Raw genomic sequence first — 27,138 nt, 5'->3', positions numbered from 1 at the left:
TTTCATCCTGAAGATAAATTGCTTCCTTTTCCAGGCAGAATTAGTTATTCCTTTGCATACATTACGTTTCATTCTCTAATTTTCAAAAAATGAATATTTATTTTCATGAGTTTGACCTGTTTTTTCTTTTCACTTGCTTCATGTCAGAAATGTACATACTGTGAAATCAAGTTCCAGCATGGAGTGATTTCTTAACACATTCCTTTAGCAACTAACAAAGAGTTAGCATTTGTGTGCTCATTAGTCACAAATGGAATTCTGAGTTTGGCGGTTGCCAGGGCAAGGTGTGATTCCTAGGTTAGATTGCAATTTTAAAAGATTCACATGTGTATACTTTACAAATCTTGCTGTCTCCATATACATAGTGTATAGAATTAAATATTTACTTTCTTGTGTGGTAGAAATCTCGATGACGCTCTCACTTTGGGATCCTTACATTATTTCGCCTTTCGAATAGCTAAGGTACCTTCTCGAAAGATAGCTTTTGAAAACTCCAGGCAGAGTCAGCAGGATTTCTCACAACTTCCTCTTTCACCCACTAGCGAAAAATGCAAAGATATCTTCGCTCAGTATGCAAAAGAAGTCCTTAAAAACCCTTCTCCAATGGAGGGTTTCTTATACCCCCATGCAGGGGAGACATCCAGGGCTGTCGCCCTCCCTGACTGTGAGAATTCCCTGCAGCGAGAAGGTATTGGAGATATATTTAACTCCGCAAGCTGTCACACTGTGAATCTGGTGGGGAGAGAGAGACATGCAGAAGTCTCCTTGAGAGAATCTCCTCATAATGCAGGAGTGGCGGTCACACACGACATAGCTGCGTTGTGGACAAGAATAAAGTGTTATTCTGGTTTTCCCTGGCTGAGTTCATGAAGATCTATTTAAAAAAAAAAATAATTCATATGGAAATATTCACTCATTATCCTCATAATCAATGCATTTACTTTGGGGCATCAAAAAGTTTGTGGAAATTGCAATTAAAATACAAGTTTATTTTATTGCAAAACAGTTTAAAATACATGCATTGTGTTTTCATGATATGCATTTTCTAAGAACTTACTATACATTTTAATTTTTTAATTAAATTTTATAGGATAACATTAAAGATTTTCAAATGTACTTAGTATAAGTTGTAAGTTTCTCTCTCGCTCATTCTATTTTAAGCTGTAACAGGTATATATATGAGAGAAATTTTTACTATAGGGTGCATGTGTTCACTGGAGAAACAAATAGCAAAAAATTGCACCCCAGGGGGGATGGCCACGCTACAATTTTTTTTTTTTGGGGGGGTTTTTCTTAAGGGGGCCAGCGCGGTTTTTGCTATAGGGTGCATGCGCTCACCAGAAAGACAGTGAGAGACAGAAAGTGAGAAATCACCCCCAGGGGGATGGCCACGCGGCAATCCCTTCTCCTCTTGGGATCTTTGGGCATGCACACACACGCACCCGGCGTGAGTTTAAGCCACCAGGTCCGGGACTCAAACTGCGGTTGGCTACATGGGAGTTCAGTGACAGCCATTATGCTAACTGCTGGTCCTGACCCTACAATCTTTTCTCCTCCATTCTCTTCTCAGGATTTTGGGCATGCCCACACATGTGCCTGATCTGAGTTTAAGCCCCTGAGTCCAGGACTCAGGCTGCAGTCAACTATGTGGGATTCCAGTAACATAACCATTAAGCCATGTGCTGGTCCCAGTATATTTATTTTTTTAATTTATAAATTTTTTCTTTATCATCAAAATATAATTATTTCACAACTATTTTCAGGTTAATTTCACTTTTTACATAAAGTGTCCCTTATGACGTATACAATATATTTCTTTTAAAGAGAACTTTACAGTTTTGTTGTTGTTGTTGTTTTTTAATCTGTTCAATGTTTCTTTCCTTTTTAAAGGCCCCATGAGTAATTCTCCAGAGGGGAATCTTGTAAGGCTAAATAATATATGTCTTCTCCTTGGTAGAATGAAGGGAAAACTAGAAGTTAGTCAAATTGTTGATATTTACAAAGAATGTTTTTAAAATAAAAACTAATTTTATGAGTGATTCTAAAATTAAAGAATTCAAGTTTCTTTAGCAAAATACATAATTTTTCTATAATTAATTTCTATTATTTTGATAATGCCTTAACCTTCACTCTTCTTTATTTTCTTGCTGTTAAATCCTCTGCACAAGCTCAGCAGAGATTTGTAGGTGAAGGACAATGATGACACTTGACAGAGCAGAGGAAATTGAAAACTTTCAAGGACTCAGTATATATTCGAAAACACAGTTTTCCAACGGATACTTTAGTGCATTTCATGATATCATTCACCTTATGTATACACTAAAACAAATCCTGTTGGAATTTTAAAATAGAAAATTATAATTTCATGTATTTGTTATACTCACTTTCCATTTATCAGCAATGGTTGTTTTTTAACTGGAGTACTCACTCAGAAACATTTTAAATATTAATAAAACTTTTATTTCTATAAAAAACGTATTATTTTCTATGTTTTAGAGCATACACTGTTAGTGGGAATGTAAATTGGTACAGCCACTATAGAAAACAATATGCAGTTTCTCAAAAACCTACAAATAGAATGATGGTATGACCCAGTAAACCCACTCTTTGGTATTTACCCAGAGGACAGGAAACACTGAGTCAGAAAGACACTTGCACATCCATGCTTACTGCAGCACTATTCAAAATAGCTAAAATATGGAAACAACCCAAGTGCCCAAGAACTGATGACTAGATTGAAAATATATGGCACAGGTACACTATGGAATATTACTCGATCATAAGGAACAATGAGATTATATTATGTGATACAAAGTAGATGAACACAGAAGATGTAATGCCAAGCAATGTAAGCCAGACTATGGAAGACAGTCGCTGTATATCCCTGCTCAATATATGCTGAATGCCTGCACTTTACAGCAAAAACTGAAAGATCCAAAGGCATAAAAGTAGAGAGAACAAGTGTAAATACCAGAGACTGTATGGGAAGGAGGTGGAGTGAAGAGAGTGGCTGGAAGGAGCCCAGGAAAGAAGCACTTAACAGACACAAGAACAGAAAGTTCTCTGTTGAAAATGATGTATATGATAATATCCTTGATTTAAATGTGACATCTTATTTGCATACTTTGAAAAAAACATACTGTATGCTATAGAGATGTACAATAAATGTGAAATAATAATAAAAAAACATGTAGTTTTTCAGCTTATTTTAGTTTTTTCATATTTTTAAAGACACAGCATGAGACCAGTAGATGGCATAATAGTTACATTACTGGACTCCCATGTGGCCAATTGCAGTTTGAGTCCTGGACCTGGTGGCTTGAAACTCTGGCTGTGTGTGTGTGTGTGTGTGTGTGTGTGTCTACCCAAAATCAAGAGAGGAGAATGGAGGAGAAGGGATTGTGGTATGTCCATCCACCCTGGGGAGGCGGGGAGTGATTTCTCACTTCCTGTCAAGCACACATGCCCTGCAGCAAAAATTTCTCTAAAAAAGAAAAAAAAAAAAAAAAGAACCTGATGGTCTAAACCTGACCCCAGTCCCAAACTCAGAAAGGTAGAACTGACATGTTTGTCCCTCTATCCTTCAAAATCTTTACAGTGCTTACTGAATTCCATTCAATTACAGCTGTAAAACTGCAAAGATCAAGTTACGAAATGTAAGGGAATTTTTATGCCTTAATCCATCTGTATATAAGCCTAATTCAATGAAAACTTTCCAGAGAATTAATTTTAGTAACAGAGGTAGAAAAGAAAACACAAAGCACCCACATTTGGGTACATTATTTGGCTTAAGAAGTGCAAAAACGAAGTTTGTCCTCCTGAATTATATCTTATTCAGACTCCACACCTTTAATGTTCTCCTTTCGCTGTCCAAAGCAGGAAAGGGGGGACACTTGTCCTTGATGAGATAATGTCTTTATTTTTCTGTCTCCAGCAGCCAACCTGATGAAATTGATTTTTATTTGGCAAATAGCAAAGAAAAGTTAATTTTGTAATACATCATTCAGACCAAATGACATGCCTGAAATTTTTTATTAGAAACCGATGTAATATATTAATTATAAGGTTTTATATAATTGAATATATGTTCCCAAGGAGAATATCAGATAACTTTAATTTTTAAACCACTAAAACCTGGATACTATTTTTTTTTCCCTGTGACTGAAAGGGAGCTGCTATAAAATGAGAATAAAACTACCTGCTTCGGAAACTTGGATTTAACAAGGAGTGCTAAAATTCAACCTTGCATTAGTCATTATAATTTTTTGACACTGTCTTAATGTGTGAAGGAAGAATTGAACTCTAGAGCTAGAAAGGGCATCGTTAAAAGACAAGATTGCCTTTCTGTATGACAGATATTAATATTAGATCATTTGCTTGGCTAGAAGCAGAGCTTATGAGGTATATGGAAGCCACAGAAATTTGGTTGAGATTGAAATCCTTTCTTGCTATATTTCTTCTTCCTTCCTCTATACTTTACCAATCAGTTAAAAGAAATATGGGTGAGTATTAATTGGTTTTGCTGCTGTATCCTACATTTGTTACAGAAAAGGTATTCTCTTGTAATGTTTGACTCAAGTAAGTACATTCTGTCCTATCCTGGAAGCTTCAAAGACAAAATATTTTGCTTTATGTTATTCATAAAATCCAGCTTGCTCAGAACCTGAGAAATATCCTTATTTGCAATGTCTCCCTTCTACTCATTTGTACACCAGCCAAACTAACTCAAAACAGCCGGTTATTTTCCTTCAAGATTCAAGAAGATAGTTTCTTATTTTGTTTATGATTTTCATCATCCAAACATACATTCAATTAAATCAGGAATTAAAAATGAGGCTGCTTCTGCTTACATACATACTTTCATCTCCAAGTGCTGTTAAGAAAAAAGAAGGAGAGGGCAGGATGTGTTTTGAAGCAGATGTTCATTCACTGGTTTGCCACAGTCCTTTCTATGGAGTGGGGTCAGGATGGCAGTTAAGACTAACCTGAAGTCCAGCTGCCTGGATTGTAAACTTAAGTCTATTGCTTATTAAATGTGTGACCTGGTACAAATTACCTGCCCTTTGTAGGTTTTAATTTTTTCAACTATTAGATAAAATAATAACAATATCACTCTCCTCCGGTTGTACTAAAAATTAAATAAGCGAATATTTTCATAGCACACAGTACTTCCAATGTTTTAATATGGATGACCATTTTCTGTTGGGCCATATACAGGGTTATGTCCTGTGTAAGTTTTCTAGCTTCTGAAGGCATCTAAGTTTGTAATTTCTGATTTGAAATGGTATTGGCCTTGATGGCAAGTAAAGATGGTACTTCTTGACACTACTGGTACCTGTTAGAAAGTAATTCTTCAAGAGTCTCTGCTCTTTCTGCCTATACTGTCACAAGACTAACTGCTCTTTGTTTTACTCTGTCTTAGCAAGGATGTTTGTGTAGTCAGTAGCCTTTGAAGACAAGAAAGGCTTAGGTATGTTTTCAACCCGTAATACTGATAAAAAGCTTGGGGACCAGATGGCGGTGCAGTAATAACACAGTACTCTGAAATACTGGGCCCACACAAGTTCCCGTCCCAGAGCTTCCTTGTGCTCATCCTTGATTTGGGCTTGTTGAGTCTAGTGGTAGCATGAAGACCCTTTTAGGGGTTTCTCTCTTAGACGAAATAAATTTGAACAACCAACCAAACAAAACTATCTGGGTTCCTGAACTCTGGTCCTACTGTTGCTTCACTTTCCTAGTAGAATATAGGCCATTGCTGTCATTTACTGCCTTTCTAGATTAGAAACTCTAGAAAGTGATTTGAATATTCTATAAAATTTGTGCTAAACTTGTAAATTAAATATTATCATCATCTTGTATGTGACTACAAATGAGACTATCAGGAACTAAATAGTACATTCAAATCACAAATTCTTGAGTGAGGTTCAGACAGGATATGTTTAAGTAGGACAAAGATTTAAGAACTCTGATGTCAAACATAGAATCGATAGCTTATATGGGGCACTCACCTCAGTTATTTATCTAAGAGTAACAGAAAAATATCATCTTTGAAATAATAACGAGGTCTACCTGTGTGATTGTTCAGGACATCCTATAAAATTGTATATTGAAGGCACTTGAATTAGTACCTGGTTCTAAAGTTAGCATGTAATAAATTTAGTGTGGGCTGAATCAGTATAAAAGAGCCTGAATAGACAAGAGAAGAGATTCAAACAGGAAAAGCCCAGGCCCAGATGGCTTCACTTATCAATTGTACAAAACTTTTAAAGAAGAACTAACTCTAATTCTAACCAAACTCTTCCTAAAGCTTCAAAAGGAAGGAATCCCTTCCAAACTCATTTTATAAAACTTCTGTTACCCTGATATCAAAACCAGACAAGGACATAACCAAAAAAAAAAAGATAATTACAGACCAATATCCCTGATGAATACTGATAAAAAAAAATAACACGATATTAGCAAATCCAGACAAGGACATAACCAAAAAAAAAAAAAAAGATAATTACAGACCAATACCCCTGATGAATACTGATAAAATAATAACACGATATTAGCAAATTGAAACCAATAACATATCAAGATTATACACTATAACCAGGTAGTCTTTATTTGGGGGATGCCAGGATGGCTTACCATATGTAAAACAATAGATGCAATACACTACATTAACAAAAAGAGAAATGTCATCTGAGTATACCTATAGATGCAGAAAAAGCACTTGATAAAATACAACATCCTTTCACAATACAGACTCTCAGCAAACTTGGGCTAGAAGGAGCGTTCCTCAACATAATGAGAGTCATATATAACAGACTCACTGCAAACATCATACTGAATGAGGAAAAGCTAAAAGTCTTCTCATTAAATACTGGACCAAGACAAGGCTGCCCACATTCTCCACTCCTTTTTTAACACAGTGCTGGAAGTCCTAACCAATGCAATCAGACAAGAGAGCAAAATAAAAGGCATTTAGATAAGGAAAGATAAAGCTAAACTGTCTCTATTTGCAGATGACAAGGCTATATACACAGAAAACCCAAAGGAATCCATGCAAATAAAAAACTCCAAGAAATGATCAATGAATTTAGTAAAGTTGCAGGAGACTGACTGACTAAATTAGTTAATTAATTTAGTGGGCTATGTGGGGCCAGGTGATGGTAAGGCAACTGGAACGACATGGGAGGAGTCCTGGGTTCAGGTTCCAGGACTTTCCTGTACATGCCACACACACATATTCTCTTGATCCCAGCCAGCTGAGATAGGATGGATCACAGCATGGGGACCTGTTGAAGGTGCCTGCCTGCCCGCTCTTAGTCTCTCTCTCATGAAATAAATAAGTAAAACTGGGGCCAGGCAGTAGCATGGTGGTTATCATGGCTGGATCCCACAAGGCTTATTGGGCAGCTGTAGTCTGACTCCATGGCTTGGACAATACACTGTGTGTGTATGTATGTATGTATGTATGTATGTATACTCACTGTAACTGTATGTATATATATATATATGTGTGTGTGTGTGTGTATCTACACACACACAAGCATACTCACTGGAGACGGGGGGGAGGGGGGGGAGAGGTCACCCCCGTGTGTGTGTGTGTGTATCTACACACACACACGCATACTCACTGTAGACAGGGGGGTGAGAGAGAGAGGTCACCCCTCCAAGGGGTATGGTCATCACATAGTCTACAGTCCATGACTGTCATGGGTATGTATGCCCATAATCCCTAGAGGGAATTGGAGAAGAGATTGTCTTTTGCGGGGGGGAGGGGGGGGAGAGGTCACCCCCCCAAGGGGTATGGTCATCACATAGTCTACAGTCCATGACTGTCATGGGTATGTATGCCCATAATCCCTAGAGGGAATTGGAGAAGAGATTGTCTTTTGGCTATCCCACTGAGGGGTTTGCTTTCTCTCTGTCTCTCTGTGTGTCTCTCATTGAGCATATGACAAATTTTAGAAAGTAAAATTAATAACAAACTTAATGGGAATTAGTGTTATTTTCAGTACTAAATGTACATAATCTATAAACGAAAGTGATATTTATTTTCTTTAGTTTGCAAGAAAAAGAATGTAGCCTTAGATTTAAGCTGCTTGCCCGAAGTTGAACAGCTGGTGCATGATGGAGCCGAGATTCAAAGCCCGGCAGCTCACCAAGATTGCATAACGTAGCCCTCCTAGAAAGCTTGCAAGTGCCTTGGAGTGTGAGGCTGTGAGCTTTCCAACAATGTGTTGCTTGGTAATTACTCTGGCACACAAAATACAGTCCACAAACGTTAGGTCACCTTCACTACATTGTTGTTTATTTCACTGTTACATAAGCAGGATATGGTAAATCCATTTTGATATTTACCCTGGGTATTTCTGGAATGTATAAGAAGTGATTTATGAAAAGGTTTTTGTGTGTGTTTTATTTTCCCCCATGTTTATCACTTCCATGCTAGATCATTACACCTTTTCTTAACAACTGTAAAAACTTAGTTAAATATTAACTTCTATTTCCTTATAATTCAGTGATTATAATAAACCACAGTTCCCTCGTGTATATCTGTTCAAGTCAAAATTTTGTTACAGGAAATCATGATTGATTCATTTTAATCTCCTTTAAAATCAGTTGTAATGGCTGTTTATTGAGGTCATGGATTACACAGACCAGCCTCTAAGGATGCACTGCACATATTTAAGTGATATAAATTAAGTCAAAAGTATGTAAATGCAGATATTAACTTTTAAATTCTTATTTAGAGTTAATGCCCTTAAAACATACTGTTATGTATACCTAGAAAGACAGCACTCAGATGAATTCTATCCGTTCCTTTCTTTTAACCATTGAGCTTGCTCTTATTTCTCATTTATGAGCTAACTCCCTCACATTCATCTTCCAAAACCAAGCAACAAATCATAGCTGATCATCTCTGCACTTATAGGTGGTTTCTTATATGGTAATTGAATAAAAGCAAAACAGAAACAAACAAAAACTTTATAAATGAGGGAACAATGATTTTTATTATGATTGCAAACTCATTTTAAACTACATGTTAGATCTATGTAGTTGCTATAATCACATAAAGCAGCCACTAGTCTACTAACCAAGATTTCTATTTAATATGGTACACACACACACACACACACACACACACATGCACACACCTACAGAATGATGCAAGAATTTTGTAGATAATAGAAAATTAAAAATAATTCCTGGGCTAATAGATGGCATGCAGGTTAAGGAAGCTGGATTCCACATGGCCAACTGTGCAGTTCAAGTCCCAGACCCAGTAGCTTGAAAGACACATTGAGTACTTGTGCATGCATGCCCAAAATCCCCAGAGGAGAAAGGAGGAGGAGGGATCATGGCACGACCATCACCCATGGAGTGTGCTTACTCACTTCTCTTCTCTCTCTCTATCCAGCAAGTGCACATGCTCTATAGCAGACTAAATAATAGTAATAATAATAATGACTCCAAATTAGCTGAAATTTCACTTTGGAATGCCTTGCAGAACTTTAGTGCCTCTAATGGTTTTTCCTGTTGGCTGTGGTCTTTATGAGGCTCAGAAATGAAGGAACCGATTACTTGTAGATCAGTTTTCCATTTGTGCCTGTCTGAATGGAAAATCGTTTCCCATATTTACTTATTTAACTAATGATTTTCTGCTTCAGTTATATCAGATCAGTTTTGAATTTCTGAAAACAGTACAAGACAGAGAAAGACAAACCAGCAAAATTGACTTAAGCACATACCATATATATGAAAGTGTTAGTTTATTCATTTAACAGACAGCTCACAGTACTTAGTGGGCTAAATAATGGATCATAGGTGCCTTACAAATGATTATGGGGAAAATTAACATTGCTCCAAACAGAAATCTCAACAGTTATTATTTTGTGATGCCTAGCATTTTATTTTTCTCAAAATGGTAGCATGCCCAAAATCCCCGTATATGTGTATATGTATATATATATATATATGTGTGTGTGTGTGTGTGTGTGTGTGTATTTTTTTTCTCTTGCTATAAGACTCATTTGTTCGTGGGAGAAACAGAGAAAGAAAGAGAGAAATCACCCCCTGGTGGGACGGCCACGCTGCAATCCCTTCTCTTAGGATCTTGGTCGCATACACACACACCTGGTGTGAGTTTACATTGCCGGGTCTGGGACTCGAACCTCGGTTGACTAAGTGGGAGTCCAGCAATGTAACCATTTCGCCATCTGCTGCTCCCTGGTAAATATATTTTAATTGCTGCCAGTCTTCAAAACTACTACCAATAATCACCATAATTTATCTATCATTTTCTGCATACTTACGCTATGATAGACACTAGGCTAAGTACTTTACAGTATTATCTTATGAAATTAAACCCTCACAGTCAATACCATGATAATTCTTACTCAAGGGATAAAGAAGCAGTAATAAATGGAGTTTAAATTGCTTTTTCAAAATCAAATACTTCATGAATGTGAAGGTAGTATTAACTCCAAACACTGCTACCCCACTATAGTCACAGGATTCAATAAAAAACTAAAGAAACTACTGTTCTTGAGCTTGCTTTATATCCTTTGTCACAATAAGTCTCAGATGTGCTAAAGGATGATTCAAAACTTCTGCCCTGATGATCACGTCCTGTCCACCCAGCTGCTGCTAAAGCAACAGCCTTGATGTGTACAAGTCTGCTCTGTGATATGGTCAATGAAATGAACTTCTGTGCTGGGTGATGTATCACTTTCTGACCATTTCTGACTGTCTCTCTGGCAAGCACACAGACCCTTATGTGCCCTTTAAGAAATACCTCGTGGCAGGGGCATCCTGCAGATGGAGAGATAGTTACATTGCTGGACTCCCACATAGTCGACTATGGTTTGAGTCCCAGATCTGGTGACTTGAAACTCACACTGGGCATGGGTGCATGCATGCCCCAAATCCCAAGAATGGAGAAAAAGAGATTGTGGTATGCCCATGTCCCCTGGAGGATAATTTTTTGCTTTCTGTCTCTCTGGCAAATGCATGTGCACTAGACCAAAAATCTCTTTAAAAAAAAAAAAGTTAATCCTTCATGGGCTGGCTCTATAGCAGTGACTAAGTGCTGCTAGTAGGGAACCAGAGTCCACGTGGTTGACCACGGTTTGAATCCTAGCCCTGGCAGCTTGAAAATCATGTTGGGGGTGTGTATGTACATATGCAAAATTCTGATGAGATAGAGAAATGGATGAAAAGGGTTGTACTGTGACTAAGCCCACTGGGGCTCTCTTCTCTCTTTCTTTTTTTTTGGTGAGGGAATGTGCCCTTTGGTAATAAAAATAATTAAAATAAATAAATATCCTTCATGTTTGACTGGAACTTCAGAAATGGTCTTTAGACATTAGTTTACCATCTTCCCAGGTTGCTTGCTTCCTTGGCAAAGCCACCTTTCCTTTCCACTCTCGTTTCTCTAGTACTGGCTTCTGAGCAGTGAGCTGCTGAACTTAGGTTTGGTGCCAGATTCTGGTAACATTACCACAGTCACTTCCAGGGCCATGTTTATTCCTCATGCTACGTGGCCTCTATTACATGAATTATCCATGGAACTCCTGGGAAGTAACTATGAAGGCAAGAGTATTGAGTACTGAGTCACTTTTGCCTCTTTTGGCAATTCATAAAAATGTACAATTCTCAGTGCTTCAGTAAAGCAGAGCTAGTATTTCACAGAGTTGCTAGTTCCTCAGTTTTATATTCATTGCTGTTGGTTCTTCATTAGCAAGATGGTTAGCAAGTTACATTGCCATGCCAAAATATTGTCTCTACTAAAATGTATAAACACCAGGCCCATCAGGTGGCATGGTGATTAAGACTTCCATATGGCCAGCCGGGGTTTGAGTTTCAGACCTGGTGGCTTGAAACTCATGCCAGGTGCCTGTGTGTGCATGCCCAAAATTCAGAGAGGAGAATGGAGGAGAAGGGATTGCGGTGTGGCCCCCCACCCCTGATGGGTGATGTATTGCTTTCTGACCCTGTCTCTCTCTATATATGCACATATTTTCATATATGTGCATATATAGAGAGAGACAGTACACAGACCCTATAGCAAAAATCTCTAAAATACATATATACACATATATATACATATATACAAAATACATATATATGTATATATAATACATATACACACATATGCATACGTATATGTATATATGCACATGTATGTGTGCATATGTCAATGCATGCATCTATGAAAATATGTGTATACATACACATGTATGTATAGATGAGATAACGAAACTCTGATTATTTAATATTGCCCTACAGTACAAGTAATTTTTATTCCAAACACTCTTAATTTTTACAAGCATTTTAGGCCCTTTTTTTTTCCTTTGAAAATGGTCAACCCTTTTTTTCTTGCTTACACATAACTGACAATTCTGCCTCTTGCTTTGGAGAAAAAAAAGGGAAACCATCTAAGGAAAACGTCTTCTAGAATTAAACACACAACCCTATCCATATCTCCATTTGTCTTCACTCTTCCTGACATGCTGCCAACAGCTCTGCCTTTTCCTACGCAAGTGCAACCTACCCAGAATTTCTCACATTCTCTGAAATGCTGAATAATTGACAACTCTCCCTTGGGTAGTCAGCCTCTTAACTGGTTCACTTCTGTTGGCTTACACATGCTGTGGCTAAGGGTGGTGCTATCACCCTGTGACCTACATTGGGGAGGGAGCCACCCCCTTCTCTAGTCCGTCTCTCCATATTTTGGAAGTATTCACTTGATTTGCTTTAGGAAATGATGCATCGTTTCCTAAGGCAGAAGGGATAAGCACTTACATATTACAACTGTTTAAAATCTCACTTTGAAATCCAGTTTCTAATCTGTAAGAAAACCAGAGTTAAACCCTATGACAAGATAGAAATCAGGAGGAGTACTAAGGGACCAGGCACATGAGGTCCTCACTTCTGGGACTTTTCCGCTAGGACCAGCCATCAGTTGAACATAGCTGTGGACGACCCCACTGATGTATCATGTAAAGTACATAAATCATTCAGCCAAGTCTTGGCCAATGTATAGACTCATAGAAATGTGAAAAATAGCAAATGATTGTTGTTTTAAGCCTCTTCATTTTGAAGTGCCTGGCTTGGCAGCAATAAATAACTAAGGTGAACATGCTAAAATATTTTCAGTTGAACGAAGAAAGAAAAACCTAACAGAAAAACACTGACACATAATTTGAGATCTTATTCCATTACCATATGTACACCCCATTATAAAAAAAAAAAGTTCTCAAAACAATTTTCATCACACCCTAAAAATTTCACAATTATAAATTCTATCTTTAGTTCACATACAGACGCCTTCTTCTCGTGTCATTCCAAGAACAATTCTACTGCAAGGGAAAGATGACAAATGCTAACCTTATATTTCTCTTCTTGTTTTAAATGATCTTTTAAAAATACTGAAGTCTTCTTAAAGAATCCCTCTTTGAAATATTGACATTTCCTTCATTTGTCCTTGTTTCATGATTTTCTCTTCTTACCCGTCAGGTTTAGGAGAGGTTTTTGAAACTTTATCCACCATCCCCCCCATACTGAAATTATTTATTCAAATTTCCACAAAGATCCCTCCTGGATTTCCCCATCTTTTTCCTTCTGTCTCACTGTCTAGGATCTAATTTCTAATGTTGCCGTTTATGTTGAAATGACTTATGAGTATCTTCCAAATCGTTCTTACTTCAATGAAAATGATCCCCATCACCTAATTTTGCAAACTGAAATTCATTGTTCATGTCTTTCTTGAACTTTTTGTCAATACATTTCCAAATCTCTAATTTTACTCCTTAAATATTTTAAACTGTCCACTTTCTCCACGACTACAACCCAAAGTGAGATCTTTTTAGTGAATATTTAGTATACCACTTGTGCTCACTGTACCAATTCTGTTTGCTTTTTCAAAGAAATTTTTTTTTGCTATAGGGTGCATACAGTAGCCTGAGAGAGAGACAGAGACAGAGGGAAATTGAGAAATCGCCCACCAGGAGGGATGGTCATATTATACTTCCTCTCCACTCTTCTCCCTCAGGATTTTGGACATGCACACACACATAACCAGTGTGATTTTCAAGCCATCAGGTTCAGGACTCAAGCCACATCTTCAGCCACATGGGATCCAGTGCTTTAACCACCACTCTACCTGATGGCCCTGATCTGTTAAAGATTAAGTTTAGGGGGACCAGCAGTGAGCATAATGCCTATGTCTCTGAACTCCCATTTAGTCGACCATGGTTTGAATCCCAGACCCAGTGGCTTAAATTCACACCAGGCGCATGTGTGTGTGTGTGTGTGTGCCCCAGATCCCAAGAGGAAAATGGAGGAGAAGGGATTGTGGCATAGCCGCCACCCATGGGGGGTGATTTCTTGCCTTCTGTCTCTGTCTCTGTCTCTCTCCATCTTTCTGGCACCCTACAGCAGAAACCTCTCAAAAAAAAAGATTAAGTTTAGGCACTCAAAAATCTAACGAGAATAGAAAACAAGAAACATGCCTGAAATTTATGTTTCTGATATAAAGTGAGATGTTTGACACCCAAAGGAGATAAAGACATTACTCTTAAGAAATGTTTCAGAATGCGGCATGTATTTTAGCATGTGAAGTGATAGATTATCTACTTGGAATATCACCTCAATCTTTTCCTTCATGTTCATTATGTGATAATGTTACTAAAAACGGAATTGACACCCAGTTTGTAGAAGTGATATGAACAATTTCCTCAAAAGTGAGAATTCTGAAAAAGGAATAAACGGCTCAGCCTTTATATGTGTGTGTGTGTGTGTGTGTGTGTGTGTGTGTGTGTATAAATAAATATATAAAACTGCATTATTAACAAGCTCTCTACATACCAAGTGAAAAATTAGGCTTCCCGGAAACCACAAGATGAATTTATCTAATCATGTCCCTATTCCGTTTTTTGTTTTTTGGTTTTTTTTTTTTTGGTTTGACTTGTTTTCTTACAACCAAGTGTATTTCTTCTTTTCAGAAAGCTTTTAAACTATCTGATCATAAAGCAATTCATTGGTGACAGATAGTTATTTGGCCTTCTATTTTTGCAAATAGTCAGAGATACCAAACTATGGTTTTAAAATTGTCCTTCCTCAGCTTGGCAGCTATGTGAATTCTCATTAAATTTGCCTGTAATATTTATGACAGAATGCATGCATGAGAAAACCTTTTGTTAATGGTATGTATATATTGAGGTCTACAAGAAAACCTGTTTGCGGATATAAATATAGCCAAGAATACTGAGAAATAGTACTGTGATGGTAAATCTATGCTAGGGCTGCAGAGCTCTGTTTTAAATTATAGCAAAACTGACATGCTTATTCTTGACATACTCATCAGACCATGATTAATATATAGTTCACTTTTCATCATGTGGAGAAAAAGATGGGATTATGGTTGAACTCTAATTTCTGTCTTGTGTGTTGGTTGCATGACAGAAATAAAGATAGGAAAACTTCAGGAATCTTATGAACGTATATTCTTCAAGATGATACACGCTTAGTAGGAACCACTATAGATAGAGTGCAAATAAAATAACTTCAATTCTTTTTCCCATAAATAAATGATCAATGGAGAATGAACTTGTTTTTTGTTTCTAAGAAAGACTTCAACTCCTGTATGAAGGTTCTATTGAAATATGGACAATGTTTGAAGGATTTAGCAGGTCTTTAGTGAGTACAATTTTATACTTAGGTTCAGTGGAGAAGAGTGAGCACCGCCAGCAGCACAGGGGTCATGCCATGGTCTCAAATGCTGGATGCACATGGGAAAGCACTGGGTTCATGTCCCGATGCTTCCCTGTACACTTCAGGTGAATATGTGTGTGCATGATCAAGTCTGGGGGGGAGTCAATCACAGCATGGGGTTGCTATTGGGGCTATCTGTCACTGTCCCTATCCATTATAGAAGAAATAGGTAAATGGACTTGCAAAAAGGAAGAAGAGTCGATTGATACCAGAAATAACCTTATTTATGATTTTCATAGTTGCAGATAGTAAGCTTTCAAAAACTTTTAGAAAATATTATTAAAAGTAATATTTTGGAACCAGTAGTTGGCATAATGGCTGTGTATCTGGACTCCCACATAGTTGACTGTAGTTCGAGTCCTGAACTGGGTGGCTTAAACTCAAGCCAGGTGCATGTGCATGCATGCCCAAGAGCCTGAGAGGAGAATGGGGGAGAAGCGATTGTGGCATGGCCATAGCCCCTAGGGGGTGATTTCTCACCTTCTCTCTCTCTTTCTCTGTCTTTGTGGTGAATGCATACACACTATAACAAAAACCTCTCCAAAAAAAAAAAAAAATGAGTAATATTTTAAAGACGTTTTAAGACTCTTGTTGCCTTTATTTGACCATTGTTTCTTCTTCAAAAGTAGGTTTTATTGGACCCTAATTTTTGTATGCTACTCAAAACAAATAGATTGGTACATAATATTTGTGCATATGTAGGTAAACAATTTAAGGAAAACGTGCATATTCTACTTTCTCATTTGACAAATTTAACAAAACTTTTTACAAAACAGCATCATCATAAATTCTGGTGAACTGACTAAAGGAAAAGATGTAATTCCATAAGGTAGAAAAGCTTGACAAGGTAAGGTGTACATTTTAGATAGCAAATTATACTAATAGATAGGTGTACATATACATATCACAAAATCTGAATCTTACTACAGAGGCTACATTGTTAATCAGAATTATTATTATTTTTTTAATGTTTCTTTTCTCCAGAGGGCACAAGTGCTCACCAGTGAGAGAAAGTGAGAGGGAAGGTGAGAAATAACCCCTGCAGGGGGTTGGCCACACCACAATTCCTCCTCTTCCACTCTCCTCCTGGAATTTTGGGCATGCATGCATTCATGTCTGGTGTAATTTTTTTTTTTTTGGTCCACTCTCTCTCCCCCACCTTTTATAAGGTTTTGACATAGGGCATGTGTGCTCACCAGAGAGAAAAAGAGAGACAAGAGATAAAGAAAAGTAAAGTGAGAAATCACCCCTCCACCTCTCAGGGAGGGTGGCCATGCTGCAATCCCTATTATTCCATTCTCCTCTCAGAATTTTGGGTGCATATACTCATGCACCTGGCATGATTTTCAAGCTGCCAGTTCTCAGATTTGAACTGCGGTCAGCCATGTGGGAGTACAGTACCTTAAGCACTATGCCACCTCCTGACCTTTATTAGAAATTTTGAGAGAGTAGACTTCAGTTTTTGAATTCACCAACAGTACAGGTTCTTAGGCTAAAAATTTGAACTGCCAGGCTGAATATTTATTTTTAGAATAGAGCCACATTCTGCTCACAGATCTAGATATAAATATTCCTTTATTAGTTTTCAGTGTGGACTACAGAGATTTAAAGACAAATTCTCTGGAAAGTGAATGATTCTACTAAAGTTAAATTATAATAAGTGGAAATCAAATTGTAATCATCAGTTTATAAATATGAATTCAAGACATGGAAGTTTTATCTTTGCCACAGCATTTATTCCAGCCCGAGCCCAAAGGCAATTACTATGAACATTTTCACTGCTTTCAGTCAGATCTGTTCTGATTTTGATATTCTTGTTTAATCTTCAGGAGACAGAATCATTTCTGAATTCCTGGTGTAAGAGGGACATTAATAAAGTTCATGCATTTCTAGATCCCCACTGAATACAACCTATCACAAAGATGGCATATAAAAGCCTTTTTATTAAATTATCAAACAAATAAACGATTGAACAGAAAGTGATTTGGAGGGCCAGCCTTGATATCCTATTCATTAAAGGAATGGTTCGAATCCACCATGGTCCCTGCCCCAGCTATTTGAAACACAGGATCCTGATAGGCTAGAAATATGGAGGAGATAGGTTTGTGGATGACCATGTCCCATTGGAGGGTGCTTTTGCACATGCGCTCTCTCTCTCTCTGGCTCATCCACAAACCTTCTGGCAATTTGTAAAAAGAACAAACTTTTTTCAACTGAGTAACAATTTTTTGGAAAACATCCTCAGTGTCCTAGGTCTCCAATATATGTATAACTATTAAAATATACCAGCTCATAGCTTGCTGCCCCCAACTTTAACTTTGAACCATACATTCATTTGCCATCTTGACACCCGACACTGTATAAAAACCATACTTAACTATACAAATAAGTCATCAACTTTCCACTGCTTTCAAAGCACTCAGTTCCCTGAAAAGCAAACAAAGGCCAAACGGGGTATTTCACATGACTGGGCACTACAACTGGTTGAATCCTGGTTGCTTTGCAAATTTATTAGTGCAAATAGACATGAGAAGGAATTGGATCAAACAGTGCTCGTAATTAAGTACAAATTTCTTTAAAGTCCTAAGTGAAGGCCGTAGTAGTTTTTGTACGGTATCTTGTATGAGCGCTTTTTTATGAACATTTTCTTGTGCAATATAACCATCATCAATATTCTGAGATAAGTTTGATCTGTGTCATAATTTTTCAGATGTAAAAAATGAAGTGCCTTGATATTTCTTTCTGTGTCTGTCTCTCTCATGTTTCGAAAGTTCTACTTATTAAGAAACAAACCCAACCACTGTCATTATAACCACTTAGGATGAGCAGATCATTATAAACAATATTCTGGTGCTCATAACAAAGGTATAATAAAAACTACACATTATTCAATAACTTCATTTTCGGAGTTCTACATACCTACACAAGCAAATGGAGCATTTGCATGCTGATGTGTAGAATGAGTAGTGACTAAACAGAAGGGAAACCTGGAAATAAATTTAATTACCTAGACAGTTTGTTTTATTGAGTTTTCTCTCTTCCGTTTAATAAATGGATATAAAACTGCTATGTAGAAAGTAAGATAAATGGAAAGATCTGTAATCATTAACACAGCAAAATGGATGCTCTGCTGTAAAATATCTATCTTAAAAACAGTAGTTATGTTTGCCACAAACTGCCTGCACAAGGGGAAGCTTACAGAGAGTACTAAAAGTCTTATTCGAGAATATCAGTTCTTACAGATGTCATGAAGGGACCATAAAAATACATTTCTGCAACTGCCTCCATCTCATTAGCCTCTCTCAGATCACTGCTGTATTTCTAGGGTAAACGGGTGTTCTTGCTAATTTTTTTGTTCATTGTCATACCAAAAGAAGAAAGAAAAGTTTTAATACATCAAAACTATTCATTTCACCGTTCGCTTTTCCAGTTAATTTCATGTCCTACGAAACCGCACAGGGGTTTTGGCACTGGTTGTAGCATTCAACTGCATTTTAAGTGTCTACAGAAGATGCAACAACATCATTACCTTGAATTAAAGTGCAAGAAGGACTCTCTATTGGGAGCATTATGGTATCCTACATGAAGAAAATAATTCATGAGTACTCTTCATAAAATTAGCTTTATTTCTTCCTTCTGGAATAAATGATGGAACATTCTAAAGAATATGTCCTAAATCAGTAGCAAGCTGCCCCTCCTAAATCTCAATAACTGTCTAGGGTAATCTTCGACAGCTGGGTGCTATTAAGATTTGTTCTAATGGTAACAATGTGGAATACGCGAACACAGGGCTTATTGCCACTTATCCAGCAGGGGCATGAAATGAGGTGACATGGTAATGAGTTGATACAAATGACTTTTGTAACTTTCACACTGCTACCAGGCTGAGGCAGGCAATCAGAGGAAAACTATTGTCTGCCTTTCGTGATGGTTTTAATGTGTTCCATTTGATTTAATACCGCTGGTAGGCAAAATGCGAAAGGAAAGTAGGTCACTGCCTTTTTGCTTTGCTCAGATAACAAGGCACTACTTACCTGGTGTATCCTAAGAGTTATATTTACTTTTGCTGATGACGAAGATATATATTACGTTAGGAATTAGGCTACTCATCGTAAAGACAGTTATCCAATACTGCTAAGAATAATTATTAAGTATCGTAAGGAAAAAAAAAACCTTATTTATAAATAACAAAGTGTATTAATATAAAAATGAATATTACAGCTTCCCTAGAAGTAAAACAGTCATAGAGATCATTAGCATTATCACTTGGCAATATCTTAAGTTTTAGAAGTGGGATATAGTTGGGCACATAGGTACTGGTCACCTTTTTATAAGTTTATCAAGATAAACTTCTATTTGCCAAGATTAGTTACATTAAAGAGAAAGGATATTTTGGGGCAAAATCTTCCCTTTTTCTCAAGTTGACCTTGGAATAAAAACTTAGCTTAGAATAATTAAACTTGAAATATCTAAAATGCTGAGCTCAGTAGTAAAATATGTCACATTTGTTGGCCTAACCCTCATTTTCCTTGCAGCTCTTGTTGACTTTATTATAAACGTCATTCTTTATAAACCTAAGTACAGAATTAAAAATCAGTATCTTGATTTAATGTTTTTTTTTTTATTGGTAAATGACAAACAGGGAACATTTACATTTTGCAATGATTTCATATGTTTTTGTTGGGCTTCCAAGTGTCATAGCAACTTAATGCATTTTGGAAAAATCACTGTAAAGGATAGCTTCTGTCATACTGGCAATGTTGAATGCATTCAAAAATTAAAATAGTATGCCATCGACATGACTTGTGTGTACCTTTCTTCTCCCTCCATTCTAGCCTAGAAAAGGCAGCTGCGTGTGAAATTAATTAGGTAGATGTTGCATGGGAATGCTCATTTGTGGGTAGGAAACCAGTTCCCGCCATATGCTTAGAAGTTCCGGGAATGTGACAAGCTGGCCTTTGAGTCTGTGCCCTCCCTGGGAGGCAGAGTCAAAACACGCACAGCTGGGACAAATTGAGGGCAGAACTGCCACCACCATCTAGCAAATTCTCTGTCCCACAGCTTCCTGTGGAGAGATTATATTTTCTTTACAAAGAGCGTTAGCTATTTACCCTCCATGGGCAGCTTCTCAGCCAGGGACAGCAGGCCTTATGCATTCATCATAATGAGATAGATTTCTGTTTGATATAACAGCCTGGCTGGAGACAAAAGAGATGGGACAGAGGTAGGGGAGTTCAGTCCCCTTTGCTTTTATGTGGACAATTAAAGCTTCTTTTCAGGGCAGTAAAAAAAAAGTAATTTCCTATATAGTAAAATTCAGGAGAAGAATTCAATTGCATCTCATGGGGCTTCTACAGAGCACATAACTAAAAAGCAATATATAAAATACTGATGATGTTAGAATATGGGTTATGCAAACTCAAAGTCAAGTTTCAGAAGTTATGAGAAAACCCTGTTCTAAAATATCTCTTATTAATGATTTCAACTTAACCTCAGGCCTCGTGGGGAGTTTGAACACTATATAAAACCGTTAGAGAAATTTTATCCAAAATGTGAGGGTATGTAAAACATTTTTTGATTTACAATACAAGCTATACTAAACTTTTACTTTAGTGGTAGTGGAGGGGTGCATTTTAGTGATACTCCAAACATAGGATATCATCCTTTAGAGCAAAGTTGTACAAAACGCCCAAAGCACTGAGTGAATTCTATTTCATCAGAACACTTAAAAAATAAGGTAAAAATGAGACTATTAAAGGATAGTAGATAAAATGGAACTAGTATAATTAAGGAAAAATAAAGTACATCACAGGTAGCTAAGTTAATTTTATTTTCCAAACTTTTGCTTCAGTTAGGTGTGCATGTGGGTTTGTATGTGTATATGGGTAGGTGGGGGCTTGAGTGTGTGATGTTTGTCATTTTTGGTTTCTGTAGGTTTTGGTTAAAAAATAAAGTTTGAACATCTTTGCTCCAGAGTATCAGAAAGTGCATATCTGATGGCTGAAAACCAGGGTATATTATAATGTCATGGGTAGAGAAAACAAACTCTACTTTAAATTCCAGCTCTAAACGTAATGTCACAAGGGCAGGTGTTCTGTACAGCCAGACTTGACCTGCAATCCAGCCGTGCTTCTACAGATCTACTCAACATGCTGCAAAGTGAGTAGCTGTAGAGATTCACTCATTTTACCATGCATAATTATCCCCCCGGGCAATGCACTGGAAACCAGCTAGGATAAAATATAGTTTTCTTCTCCATACAATGTATATTTATGGAATATCACTCTGGACTCAAGGCTTATGTTGCAAGCAGTAAAAGAGTAAATATTACGTATTAATCATTGTCAGTTCCTGATAAACGTACACTAGGGAGGGAGATATTTATTGAACAACAGAACTTTAAAGTCATATTAAGAGAGGATCTATACCTTCAGAGAGGTCTTGATCAACAGGCTATATACTCATTAGTATATGATAAATCAACTAATAAATTACAAAACAGTATCATGTGGTAAATATAAATACAGTGTCAAAAAGGAAGTAGACAGAAGTGTACGAAAGAATGAACCAGATAAGTGGTATTACTAAAGTACTATTTGAAATAAATATAAACCTACTAGAATTTGAATAATAAACAGAGAAGAAAAGTATGAGAAATAGGAGTGGTGAAGGCATTGAGGTCTGAACATATTATGAGGAGCTTAATAAGTTGTCTATTTCCACTAATAATTGTTCTTGTAAATATACAAAGATATATATTTTTATATGTATATATTTTTGGAGAGGTTTTTGCCATAGGACGCGTGCACTCGCCAGACAGACAGAGAGAGACAGAGAGACAGAAAGTGAGAAATCACCCCCCAGGGGGGATGGCCACATTGCAATCCCTTCTCCTCCATTCTCCTCTCGGGATCTTGGGCACGCACACACACACGCCCGGCGTGAGTTTAAGTCACTGGGTCCAGGACTTGAACTGTGGTCGACTACATGGGAGTCCAGCGACATAGCAATTATGCTAACTACTGGTCCCTATATTTTATATTTTAAATCATATGTTATGTAATATTAACTATGTACTATAAAATAGTAACTCACTAAGAAAATCTCTACAAAATAGTCATTTTAAATTACTTTGTTAAGCAGTTTCCTCTCAGGTACCATCCAGAACATTTGACAAAAGCAATCCCCTAGAATTTTCTTCTCATTTTATAGATGAGAAAAATGGGACCTGGAGTATGTAAGGAACTTGCCCAGTGCGCTGTAGCCAATAGTTGGAAGTTTAGCCCTGAGTGTGACATTTAAATAAATTTGCCGTTTTGTCCCTATTAAAGACCAGTTATAGTTATCTTTATCATCCATTTCCTATTCTTTGATTGGTACTTTATGTAGTCCTGTACATGCAGATGTTAGTAACATATTTCCATCCTCTTCAAAAATAAGTATGTGATTCATGAGTGATGAAAATCTATAAAATTCTCAACACTCCTACTCCTGCAAGCCTTCATTTTCCACAATGAAACACTGAATGCAAACTAAATTTGATTGTGCACCAGACAAGCAGATACAGCATTTTGAAGACTATGAAACAGTTTAATAACCAATACATATACTGAACTTTCCAAAAGGCAGGGTTGTAATTTAATTTTACTCATAGCTGTCAAGTACCAAAGACCACAAATAAGATAATAAATTCAAAAGAATATTAAAAATTAGATACCTTAAGTAGAGTACCAGGCAGATGTTTGCAAGATTAATAACAAGTTATTAAATTTCTGTGAAGCCACACAATACAGAAACAATGCTTCTAAATATAGTTTATTATTAACTTACGAACCATTCTGTGGCATTTTGATAGAAGGAATTGAGCTCATATTTTTCTGATGCTTCCAATTTTTTTTTGATGTTTAATATTAGAATTTTTCCAGCTTACCCTTTTCTTCTATTGTGCTTTACTAAGTACTTTCCTTTTTTGATCCTTAATACGGTCCGTAAATGTCCATATTATGTCACTTGCAACATGTTTCAAGTCTTAACTTTCCCGAGTTTCTGAGACCCTTCCCTTACACACAGTAAGGATAAAACATCGTCCTTCATGCCCATAGTCCCCTGTCCGTCTTGTAGAAACCAGCCTGACTGGGAGAAAACAACTCCCTTTTCACTGAGCACCTGCATTTCCCTATAAAATCAGCTCCTAAGATAACAAGGTATTTGAAACATTTTCACAGATACTTACCGAGTCTTTCCTGAAATCATATGCCTTGTTTAGCAATTCAATAGTTTTCTGTCATTTGTACAAATAAAGCAAAATGCCATGAGAATGTATTTATTGACTAATAACTTTTAAGACAGAAAGTATGGTAGCATGTTCTAAAAATAAACAGAATCTCCTGGAAAGTAGCGTTCAGTTTTTGGAAGACTGTGTCACACCTTTAAGACTCTTTAATTTACAAGATTTAAGCATGAGGTCTTGAACTTTCTATAATAAGTTCTGTCACTGTGCCAACAAAGGGATCAGAATAGATGGGGACTAGTTAAAGGTTAATGTTTGCATGCCACCCAGGTCATGGATAAATGTTTTATTTCTTTGGGAATCCCAACTTTCTTTGCTATAAATAATTAATTGCAAGCACTAGATGATAGTTGTTAAAGGTCATAAAGGAAACTGATTTTTAAGCATTCCTGTGAGTAGAATTGTGCAACTAACATAAACTACAGAAATATTGGTTCTACACCAACAACCAAACTGAAGGAGGGTGAAGGGAGAGAGCTTTCTGTTCATTCTTTGTTTGCTTACTTGGACCCCCCAAAACACTGCCTAAGTAGTTTGTTTTAATGTTCTGGTTTCTGTGGTCTAAAAATTGTGGTTTCTGTGGTGTAAAAATTGTGGTTTCTTTGGTGTAAAAATTTTCAGAAGACTACTGGCACTACATGTTCAATCAGTCTTTGCCTGTTTACTTTTTTTTTTTTTTTTTAAGAGATTTTCACTGTAGGGTGCGTGCGCTCGCCAGACAGACAGAGAGAGACATAGAGACAGAAAGCGAGAAATCACCCCCCAGGGGGGATGGTCACGCCGCAATCCCTTCTCCTCCATTCTCCTCTCGGGATCTTGGGCACGCACGCACACGCGCCCGGCGTGAGTTTTAAGCCACCAGGTCCGGGACACGAACCGCGGTCGACTACGTGGGAGTCCAGCGACATAGCCATTACGCTAACTGCTGGTTCCCTGCCTGTTTACTTTTTGAAATGCCCTTCTCACACCCATGGATCTTCTGTCTCCCTTCTTTTGCAATGGCTGAACAAAAAAAATCTTTCCAGAAGCTACGTGTTACTCATAGTGACTGAGTTTATCTAAACTCTACCCCACTTACAGAAACAAAAATCGAGTTAATTTAACATAAAAACAGTCACAGTAAAGGAGGGTGGGGGGGGAGCATGCCTTTAAAAACTCAAACATAGATATTATACACAATGTACTTTATGGAATATAATTCTTCCTTTCATTTTTCAAATTCAGAGAGGGAATATATGTTTGAAAATTTTGGTATGGTAGCCACAAAGCTAGTTACGAAAAGCATAACTGCTGCTAAATAATATTGCAAAAGGCGATAGATGTGGACTCGGCTCCCACGCTGGGCTCCAAAGAGCAACCCAATATGGCGTTTAACACAACAGCTGTGCTTTAGTTACTTGCAGGAGGCTCTTTAACCAACTAACCAATTAAGCCACAGGCAATTAAGTTGTCTCCCCACTATACTTTTATTTTCTGTAAATGCTGTTCAATCAGGTTGGTTGGAGTTCTCAGAACCCACTTTAGCTTGATGGGTGAGGGGGTTGTCTGATTTATGAATCATTCATTTTTGTTCTACTTTGCTTTTTGTTTTGCTCTGCTCACAAAAACTCTACTTGGCATACTTGGTATAAGGAATTTTCCTTTTAAACACGGTTCAGTTAGAGAACTGTCTCGATAAGACAGTACAGTTATAATATACTACAAATACCAACATGCATTTATTAATTGGCAATTACTTTTTTAAAGAATTATTTCTTTAATTTTATTTATTCATTCAATCATTTTCATTTGACCAGAGAAAGACAGACACACAGAAAGAAGGAAAGAGAGGAAGCAAGCCACCCAGTCCGGGACTCAAACTGTGGTTGGCCATGTGGGAATGTCCAGCGCCTTAACCACCATGCCACCTGCTGGCCCCGAGAATTACCTGTAATTTTTGAATTTGAGACTGCTGTCCTATCATAGTTTCTGTCATTGTATCACATTGCTTTATTTCAGCTCCTATGGATTTATGACTAAGAACACGCTCTTCAGAAAAAATTCAAATTCATGTGGACCCTGTGCATTTTCCCAGAATGTGAATGGTCATAAAGCCTCACTTAATAATTTGCTCTCTAATTGAAAACATCTGTTTAAGAAAAGATGATTTTATATAAGGTTTAATAACACTGTGCACAGAGTGGCCTCCACTCTGCAAAGCTGATACCATGACCCTGAATTAAACATCTGGGTAAGAACTTTGGGCCCCGTTCTAGAGATTAATGACCTCTGAGGAGCTGAAGGCATTTGTGGACCTCAGTTACCAATAAACCAGCTAACTCTCCTCTAAAGCTAGTCGATCAGTTTTCTTAATTCTTAGCAGAATGATTGCTACTTATTTCCGTTCCTCCATGAGTCATGAAATGAATGAATGTGTGTTTATTTCTGACGAGTAAGTTTTATTAAGTAACGCTTCATTTCCCATGTTCATTCACTAGACATATACCAGGGGACTTGATGCCAAGTAAGGTGTTCCTCTACATATAACAGAAAATCAACGGGGGCTTAAACAATTAGGTTACTTGTTCATCTCACACAATAAAAAATCCTGGAGATTGCCAATTAGGGAGGAGATGGTGGCTCACTGACATCTTAACATCTTAGGTTAGCGTGTAAATCAATTGCATTTTCCTTTAAATAATCATGGTGGAAGAAGAGAATGAAAAGGTAAGAACATTTCTACAAGTCTATGGAGTCTCATTTCAACATCATTTATATGCTAACTTCTTTATTGCGTATGACTGCTATGCCCGGTGACTTCAGTGTTGCTCGCCAATGTTATGGGCCGCCTCTATTAAGACCAGTCTAGGTGGGAGCCAGCAATGGCGCCTCTGGGTCTGGTCTACCACCTGGGCATTCAGTGTGAACAGGCTCTGCTTCTTTGGCTTTATCCAGCACTAGCTGCCTTTCTCCTCTGTCTTTAAGATATTGGTAAGAGCCGGAATACTCACCCAAATAGGGCAGTGAGTGGCAAAAATAATGGTAAATAGCTCTCCCATTGCTGAGGGTCCTCTAGACAGGGGGATTAGAATCTTCCAATT

The sequence above is a fragment of the Tupaia chinensis genome, unplaced genomic scaffold (assembly GCF_000334495.1).
Source record: "Tupaia chinensis unplaced genomic scaffold, TupChi_1.0 Scaffold000370_1, whole genome shotgun sequence".
Classification (NCBI taxonomy): domain Eukaryota; kingdom Metazoa; phylum Chordata; class Mammalia; order Scandentia; family Tupaiidae; genus Tupaia; species Tupaia belangeri.
Note: the sequence above shows the minus strand (reverse complement) of the source record.